This window comes from Vigna umbellata, chromosome 2, assembly GCF_029865625.1.
Source record: "Vigna umbellata cultivar VRB3 chromosome 2, Vumbellata_1.0, whole genome shotgun sequence".
In the NCBI taxonomy this organism is placed as follows: Eukaryota; Viridiplantae; Streptophyta; class Magnoliopsida; order Fabales; family Fabaceae; genus Vigna; species Vigna umbellata.
In genome coordinates, this window is record NC_142166.1 from 15929354 (window position 1) to 15938129 (window position 8776).

An 8776-nucleotide genomic window follows, 5' to 3' on the forward strand; every position below is an offset into this window, starting at 1 on the left:
TATCTATAAAATCGTGTCTAAGAGTAGAAATAGTTCTATACATTATACTCAAATATTTTATTATTAAAAAGTTAAAATATAAATAAAATTTTTAGTAAAAGACTTTATTTTATAACAATTTATTATTTCTTTAAAACATTTTCTCTAAATTTTTTTGTCATTTATCTGACATTCATTTATTTCTTTCAAATCTGGTTCACTTTATAACTCTTGTTATAGAAAACAACACAATCAATTGGACAATTTTAAGAAGTAAGTTTATTTTCTAGTCTTTTCTTAAGCCAATTTTGTTTTAGTTGCATGAGATTTTTTAAGAAATTTGCATGTTTAAGTACCTTTATGTGAATATTTGTTTTTTTTATGATCACGAGCGTATGTTTTTAATAAGGTCATATTAGATTCAAGTCTATCAATCATTTGTTATTACATGAAAATTTATTAGAAAGAAAAAATAAAATAAAAGAATATAAAGCATAAGAGACTACACCAAATCATGATAAAATTCATACTTCATGAAACATAGGCAAAATACACCTATTATGAAAAAATATAAATAAATACATGGAGGTAAAACATCAAACCATTTATATTGTTTTTTACGAATAAAAGCTAAATTAGCTTACTTATCAGCATAATGGTTTCCTTCATGAAAAATATGACAAACTTTGAATTAAATATATGTACAAAAATGCAAGCACCGACACCATCTCTTTCTAAGAATCAAAAGAACTACTCAGTTGATAAAAAAATGACAAACTAGAGAATAATCACTTTCAAATAAAAGCTTATAAAAGCTCTCCCTCTGAGCATGCTCTAAAACATAAATGGTTCCCACAATCATACACCATATAACTTTGTAGAAAATAATCATAAAGAAAGAAAGCAAAAGCAAAGAAAGTTGAAATTTGTAAAGACAAAGTAGAAGGCAAACTCCACTTAATTGGGACGAGCCATATCGCATATTGGATTCCCTCAAGAATAATGCCTACAAGCTAAAGGAGCTTGGAAGAAAGCTCATCCTAGAGACATGGAATGTCACACACCTAAAGATATATTACAATTGAAGGTATGAGGATGTGTGTGCTTTTTTTCCTTTGCTTGAATTTTGTCCCTAAGTTGGCTTTTAACTGACAAGATTTTAACGAGATACACTTTACTTTTACAATAAAAGTTCTCTTTTGTTTTACATATCTTTATTTGTTAAAATAAAAACCTCAAAAGTGAATGCTAGAAGGTACTAAGTTAAGCTTGTAAACGCGAAATCTAAGTTATCTAGATGATAACATAAGTTAAAGCTCGCAAAGACAACACCCGAGTTACTTAGACAGTAATAAAAGTTCGCAAATGGAGCACCAAAGTTACCTAGATGGTAACATAAAGCTAAGCCGCAAACACGACACCCTTGTTAACCTAGACGATAACATAAAGTTAAGTGCACAAACGTGGCACCTGAGTCACCTAGACGGTAACATAAACCCATAAATGTGCACCCAAGTTACCTAGACAGTAACAAAAGCCCACAAACATGACATCTGAGATACTTAGACAGTAACAAAAACTTGCAAACACGATACTCGAGTTACTTAGACGATACCATAAGCTCACAAATGTGGCACCCAAATTACCTAGACTATAATACAAGTTAAGCCAGCAAAGGTGGCACCCAAGTTACTTAGATAGTAACGAAAACCCCAAACACAACACCCAAGTTACCTAGATGGTAGCATAAAGTCAAACCCGCAAAAACAACATCCTAGTTACCTAGACAATAACATAAAGTCAATCCCATAAAATGTGGCACCCTAGTTACCTAGATGGTACATAAGCCAAAAAACAAGGCACCAAAGTTACTTAGACAATAACAAAAGCACAATAATGCAACACTCGAGTTACTTAGATGGTAACATAAACCCACAACGTGACACCCGAGTTACCTAGACGGTAACACAAGTTAAGCCCGCAAATGCGACATCCAAGCCTACCTAGATAGTAGCACAAGTTAAGCCTACAAACGCGACACTCAAGCCTACCTAGACGGTAGCACAAGTTAAGCCCGCTTAGGTTGCACCTTAACCTACGTAGATAATAGCATCAACTTAAGCCTGCCAAGACGACACCTAAGCCTACCTAAGTCGGCAACACACACAAAGTCTGCCTATGTCGACAACATAAAGCTTGCTCAGTTAAATGACATCAGATGTTGTCCACATTAATAATTAAAAGTAATCAAAATAGCATCCATGGTCAAAGAAAACCACCCGCATGCAAAGTAAAACACTACTACATACAGTTTGGCCAAATGGCCAATGCACCTGCAAAGGCAAATACGACCACAAATAATCCGACCAAACAACCAAATCTAGTTGTAAAAATAAAGTCGCCTACAACTTGACCAAATGGTCAGTTACATTCACAACAAGCATTCTCTTTACGTTAATCAAGCTTCCGAGCTTGAAGGGCTTATATACATACCCGACCCAACAAATATACTAAGTAGCATGGCTCAACAAGGCTCATTCAGCATTATTGACTTAAAAGTGGTTAAAAAATATTTTAAGAAAAAATACACACTGTCATAATGACATTCTCTTACTCTTATATTGATCCAAACTATTTCATTGGTTTGAACGTCGATTGTAACATCTCATTTTTTATAGTAAAATACTACTAAAATAAATATTACATATATGATATTTGATTACTATAAGAATTTTTTTTTATGAAAGACAAAGTCTACACTTGTAGAATCATATGACCTCCCAACTGTTTCACCATCACCTTTTGCTGGAACAACTGTAAAAAATGTCTCCCTAAGCTCACACCATTAAGGTGATCATCACAAAAGAGAAAACATACACAAAGACAGACAACACATAAGTAAGGGTAAGCTAGATTCAAAACAATTAATAATAATTTTATATATACCTATTTAAACATTATACATAATGCAAACATATCAAAACACAATTACCAAACACTTTATGCAATACACTATTATGAATGGACTATCCGGACTTAGAATGATTGTCGAGCTATGGCGGGTTGTGCACTTGTGGTGACCTCTACTGCTTTACAAAGCCATTTCCAATGGGTTTCACCCTACCACTCTCACAAGGTTAGTCTGTTCCACGCCTTGGATCATATTGAAAGCACCCAAGACTAAGACCTCATGCTACTCTCACCATATGTGTCAATCTTCTCTACTTGAGAATGAAAGACCATTAGAGTTTCAGGATAACCCCCAAGGCTGAGCTCCCTACATTCATTCTAACACACTTGAAACCACACCAAGAACTTCCACCTTGCAACTAACCTTCATAACTTTGAAACTATTGATATCACTTCACATTCACATAGTACACCAATTCACGAGACTACTGATCATACATTAAAGAAATAGAAACAACCATACAAGTCATTAGAAATCACCCAATAACACAATTTATTCATAGCATCTCGATAATCATATGTAGGTAAGGAAAACAGCTTTGCAACCCTCATCAACAGCTCCGGAAGGGTCACAAACCCCTAAAACGACCTAAAGAACGTCCAAAATGGACATCCAGAACCCTAAAAACTCCCTAAAAATGTTGCAGTGCAGTCTAGTGGCGCCCAACGACACCACACCATGTCGCCTAGCGACCTCCAACCAGTCAGCTAGCGCCCAGCACTATGCCGGCCAACGGTATGACAACAACTAAACCACTTCGAATTGAACTTTGGGGACCCTAGCTCAACTTCTAAAGACCCCTAGAACCCTCCAGAACTTTACAAAACTTAGAGAACCTTGTTGTAGCTCAGATTGACACTCGAAAACCCATTTTTCACTTCTACAAGCTACGCAATTTCATTTCTACTCTTTTAAACCATCAAATCAATTTGCAACCTGCATAAACAAGTCCAATTGCACTTGCTAGTGCACTCCAAAACCACATAATACTCCCATCTATCCTACTTCTCATTTTCACCCCTTAGAACCTCTAAAATGTGCTAAAATCTCAACCTATGAAGTCATTTTTCATTTTATAACAAATTTTACTGGTTTAAACACATAAACAAGTCCTAATAGGTGTGATAACATACATATAACCTTCCAAAATAGTGCAGACCACTTACCTCAATATTTCACTACTCAATTCCCTCTTTTAACACCAAAAACAGTTGAAAACAACCCCTATAAACTACCCTTTTTATTTCACATAGTTTTTAACCATATAATCCCTCCTAACAAGTTCTAAATTACCTCATGATAGTACCAAAATAGATCCCATGACATCCCCATACCTATTTCTACATTTCACTACCTAAAACCCCTCCTTTTAAACTTAAAGTCTAATTAACTTGACCAATACTCTCACAACCACTTGAATTCTATTTCAAACCATAAAATATCCTCATCACACACAATTAAAAAAGTATACAGTAGCAAACACATCCTCATACCAATTACAATAACACCATATCATTGAAACACCAATTTAACATACGTCAAATTTAACCCAACACACCAATTTTTACTAAAACTTCTAAGATTTATAAAATTACTAAATTTACACTACAAACACAACTAAGATAAGGTCTAGTTTTCCTTACCTCAAAATAATAGCTTAACCCACAGAAACGTCCCGCCAGTCGCTTGAAACGCAAGAAATTCCTGAACAAACCTACGAGATACCAAATTGGAAACGGAGAGAGTTCTTAGAACTCTAAATTCACCGAGAACAAGAAAAGAGAGCTAAACGATAAATGCATGATCATTGACCGAAGCAAAGAGGTAAGAAAATGAGTAGAAACTTACTTGCTTTAAAACAGAAATTGATCGGTTGGATTTGTAGGCCTTGACTTTGTGGTCGTCTAGGCACCTCCTGATCGTCAAACAGATGACTTAGAAGTTAAAACATTTAGAGAGAAGGTAGAAAACTCTAGAAAAATGGTTTCTAGAGGGATGATGTGTTTTAAAATAATGAAATTCGTTTATAACAAAACTATTTATAACTAAACCATTTAATATTAAAATAATCGAATCTTACTATTTTTAAACTATCATCGTATCTAAAATACCATTCTCTTGGATTTTATATTAATAAATATTTTACATGTGGATCTTGTCTTGTTACTATCATAAAAAATATTCAATAAGAATCATTAAGTTACTTACTTCAAATCACATGAGAACATCTTTATTTGAAATTACAAATATTTTTTCACATTGGTATTTACAAAATGAATTTAAGAAATAACTATAAAAGATAAATATTTAAAAGTTTTACATTATTTTTAATAATATTATAACGTAAAAAAATCTTAAATTAAACTTATATTGTATGTAAATATTAATTATATTTCATCATTAATCCAAAAAGCAGTTTATTAAGTAGATAATTATAATTAAAATTTAAAATATTGACTATTATAAATTTCTGAAATCTAAATTTATTAATTTATAATGTTTAATTTTACATTAATGTTCTTTTGTTAACGCAATCAATATATTTAATATTTTAACTTACAGAAACTATTTTTTAGACAATATTTCACAGTTTATGAAATAATATTGATTACTAATTTATAGATATAAATATTTGATAATAGTTTAATATATTTTTCACTAGAAGAAAAATCATTAAAAGAATTGTAATGAAGTAAATATATATTAAAATTTATTTAATGACTAATCTCTTTCTGCTCATATATTAAAAGTCATTTAATAAATAACGTTTAATATATATATATATATATATATATATATATATATATATATATATATATATATATATATATATATATATATATATATATATATATATATATAGTTATAGATAAGGGATTTAAATTGTTGTAATTTAAATTTGAAATTTATCTACACTTAGAATTAAAAAAAAATATTAAAAATCTTAAAAATAAAAACGTAAATAATTTAATACATATTTTTTTATTAACTTTTAAATTAATTTTTTCTGGTTTAATAAAATTTAAAATTTAAAAGTAATAATTATCTTTTAACACCTTAGTCACATAGTTCTTGTTCACTTAAATGGATTTGGAGAAGAGTGATTAAATGAATTTGAGAGGATTTCAAGATAAATTTTTTGTTGTTTATTTGAGTAGATTTTGGAGGTCAGAAAGAATAAATTTCGAAATAATTTTTTTTAATATGTGACATCAATCAAATTCTATACTAATTCTCGTAAATATATCGAGTCTCACATTACATATTTGTGAGAGTTTAATACAAGTTTAATAAATTTGTCTAAGATAAATGTTAAACAATTTTAACACCTAAATTTATGCTTAACTCAACTTTATAATCTCAAATTGTCTGGTAAAATTTATATTTCATTTATATTTTATATTTCAACTATATTTCTATTAAAGATATATAAAATCTCTAACATAATATTTTTTTTCTTAATATTATTTTGATTTACAAAATTCCGTAACTTAAAACTTTGAGTTTAGTTTCACTTCCGTATTTTGATCTAATAATATTATTTTGATGTAAACATATTCCTAGTTATTTAGTAATTAATTATATAATATTTAAAAGTCGAATTTTTTGTAATGTAAAAGTTATTGGTATACTTTTCCAATAAAATGTAAATATATTATTTATCGTTTGAATATACTAATGTGAAAGGTTTAAAAAATGAACCAATCTTATCTAAATTCATGCAAATAATTATTATATTTTCTTTATGAACAAGCTTTTAAAAACTCCTTTTCCAAAAGAGTTATAACTTGACAAGAATATAGAATTTAATAATAAGAAGTAATTTTAAGAATAGTTTCTAAAAGTGATTGTAAAGAAACATTAATTCATTTATATTTTTTAAATCTCTAAAACTAAAACTAAATTATTTTGCATTCGAATAAACTTTTTTTTCTTTTAAAACAAACACGCCCTTAATCGTATTCACAATACACATAATAAAAATCTTAAATAGTCAATCGATTGCCTTTAATTTTAGTGAAATTGCAAAAATTTAGCGTTACGGAAGTATTGTATTGTTGTTTAGATTTTCTTCAACGTGACAAGCTCAATAAAATTTAAAGAGACATATATCCCAAGGAAATTAAATCAAAACTTTACTAATTATGCCAGAAAGAACATTATTTTAAATATAGATATAAATAATGAGCATTTTAGATTAATTTATTATTATTTTTTGTATAGAATAACTTATAAAATAGTTTAACCATCATAATAGCATTTAATAAAATATCTTAAAATAATTTATTTTAAAAACTTCTAACTCTAAATAGATTATAATATATAATTTATTTAATTTTATGTCAATAATAACTTTTATATTTTAATAAACTTTTTTTTACTTATTATTGTCTATTTTAATTAAAAATTACTTTTCTCCCTTTTCTCTCAACATTATCTCTTAGGAGATACTGCATCATTATCATATTCATCATCTTATTATTATTAGATAAATACAAATATTTTCTCAATAATTAATCTCTGATATTATATGTGCTAGTCATTTTAGGGTTACTTTATTTACTTACTCTGATAATGTCATTCACGATTTTTTTTATTAACAATGAGAACTACCATGAATACGTTCTAGAAAGCATACATTAAACAAATTATGGTATAATTGGGAACTAAAATAATAAATTCATACATATAACATTAAATTAACTAAAGATCTATTCTTGAAAAGTATATAATTGATAATGATGAGACGAGAGAGATGAAGAAAACAAGAGCAAACGGCGTAAAGCATGAAATAATTTAGCAAAACGCGTAAATCATGATAAGAAATGGAAAAAACAAAACTTGCTAAATGCAATAAATGCTAAAGAACGAAATTTTCAAAATATAAAACACTTAGCCGTTTAAATTGTTTCAATTTTCATTAGATAAGTTTGATGTGAGTGTAAAAGTAATATTCTCTCCCTTAGCCTCATCAATCAGTTTATATAAATACAAATAGTTTTTAATCCAATGATAATCTATCACAATAAATAAAATACAAGTAAAAGAGTTAAAATTCCAGAATTTGAATAGACCTTTAAGAGAAACCAAACCTAATATAATAAAAGTAATTATTGTAGTAAATAAATACCAATTGTACTTAAAATTGTATAATCTTCCATGTTACTTTGATCCTTGTTGTAATATATTGATACCTGTTGTAAAATGGTGAGGTGAATGATTAGGCCAAACGTAGTTTGTAGAGAATACAATAAGTATGAGTATAATTTATTAAATAAATTATTTCAGAATAATAATTAATTAAATAATATGGTTGTAAAATATGTACTTACAAAATCGACTATATCTTGTGAAAAGATTTTAATTTCACTGACTTCTTCCATCCTTGGTATGTTACTATCATTCTCACTGAATTAGAATTAATCCTATAATACGATAACATATTTTATTTTAACTCTTATGTATTTGAAATAGTACAAATTTTTTAATATTTAGGAGGATAAAATTATTATATTGGTTAATTATTACAACAAGTTTACTAATACTGGTTGGATCGGATTTCATGATTGAATCAGGTCTTAACTGGTTCAACGAGGGTCCCTATAAAATATTTATTATGATTTTTCATAACATTTGAAACGTGATTACTGATTTTTTATTATTAGCCTGTTAATTAATGTTTGAAACACTGATTTTAATAAGTTGTTTTTATAATTTACGTGAAAAGGTTAGGAGTATCGTTCTTTCTCGTTACTTGTGAGATTCTCGTTGTGCATCAGCTAAAGTTTGAGCTTTAAAGAGAGTGTAGGCTAATTTATGGGTTTA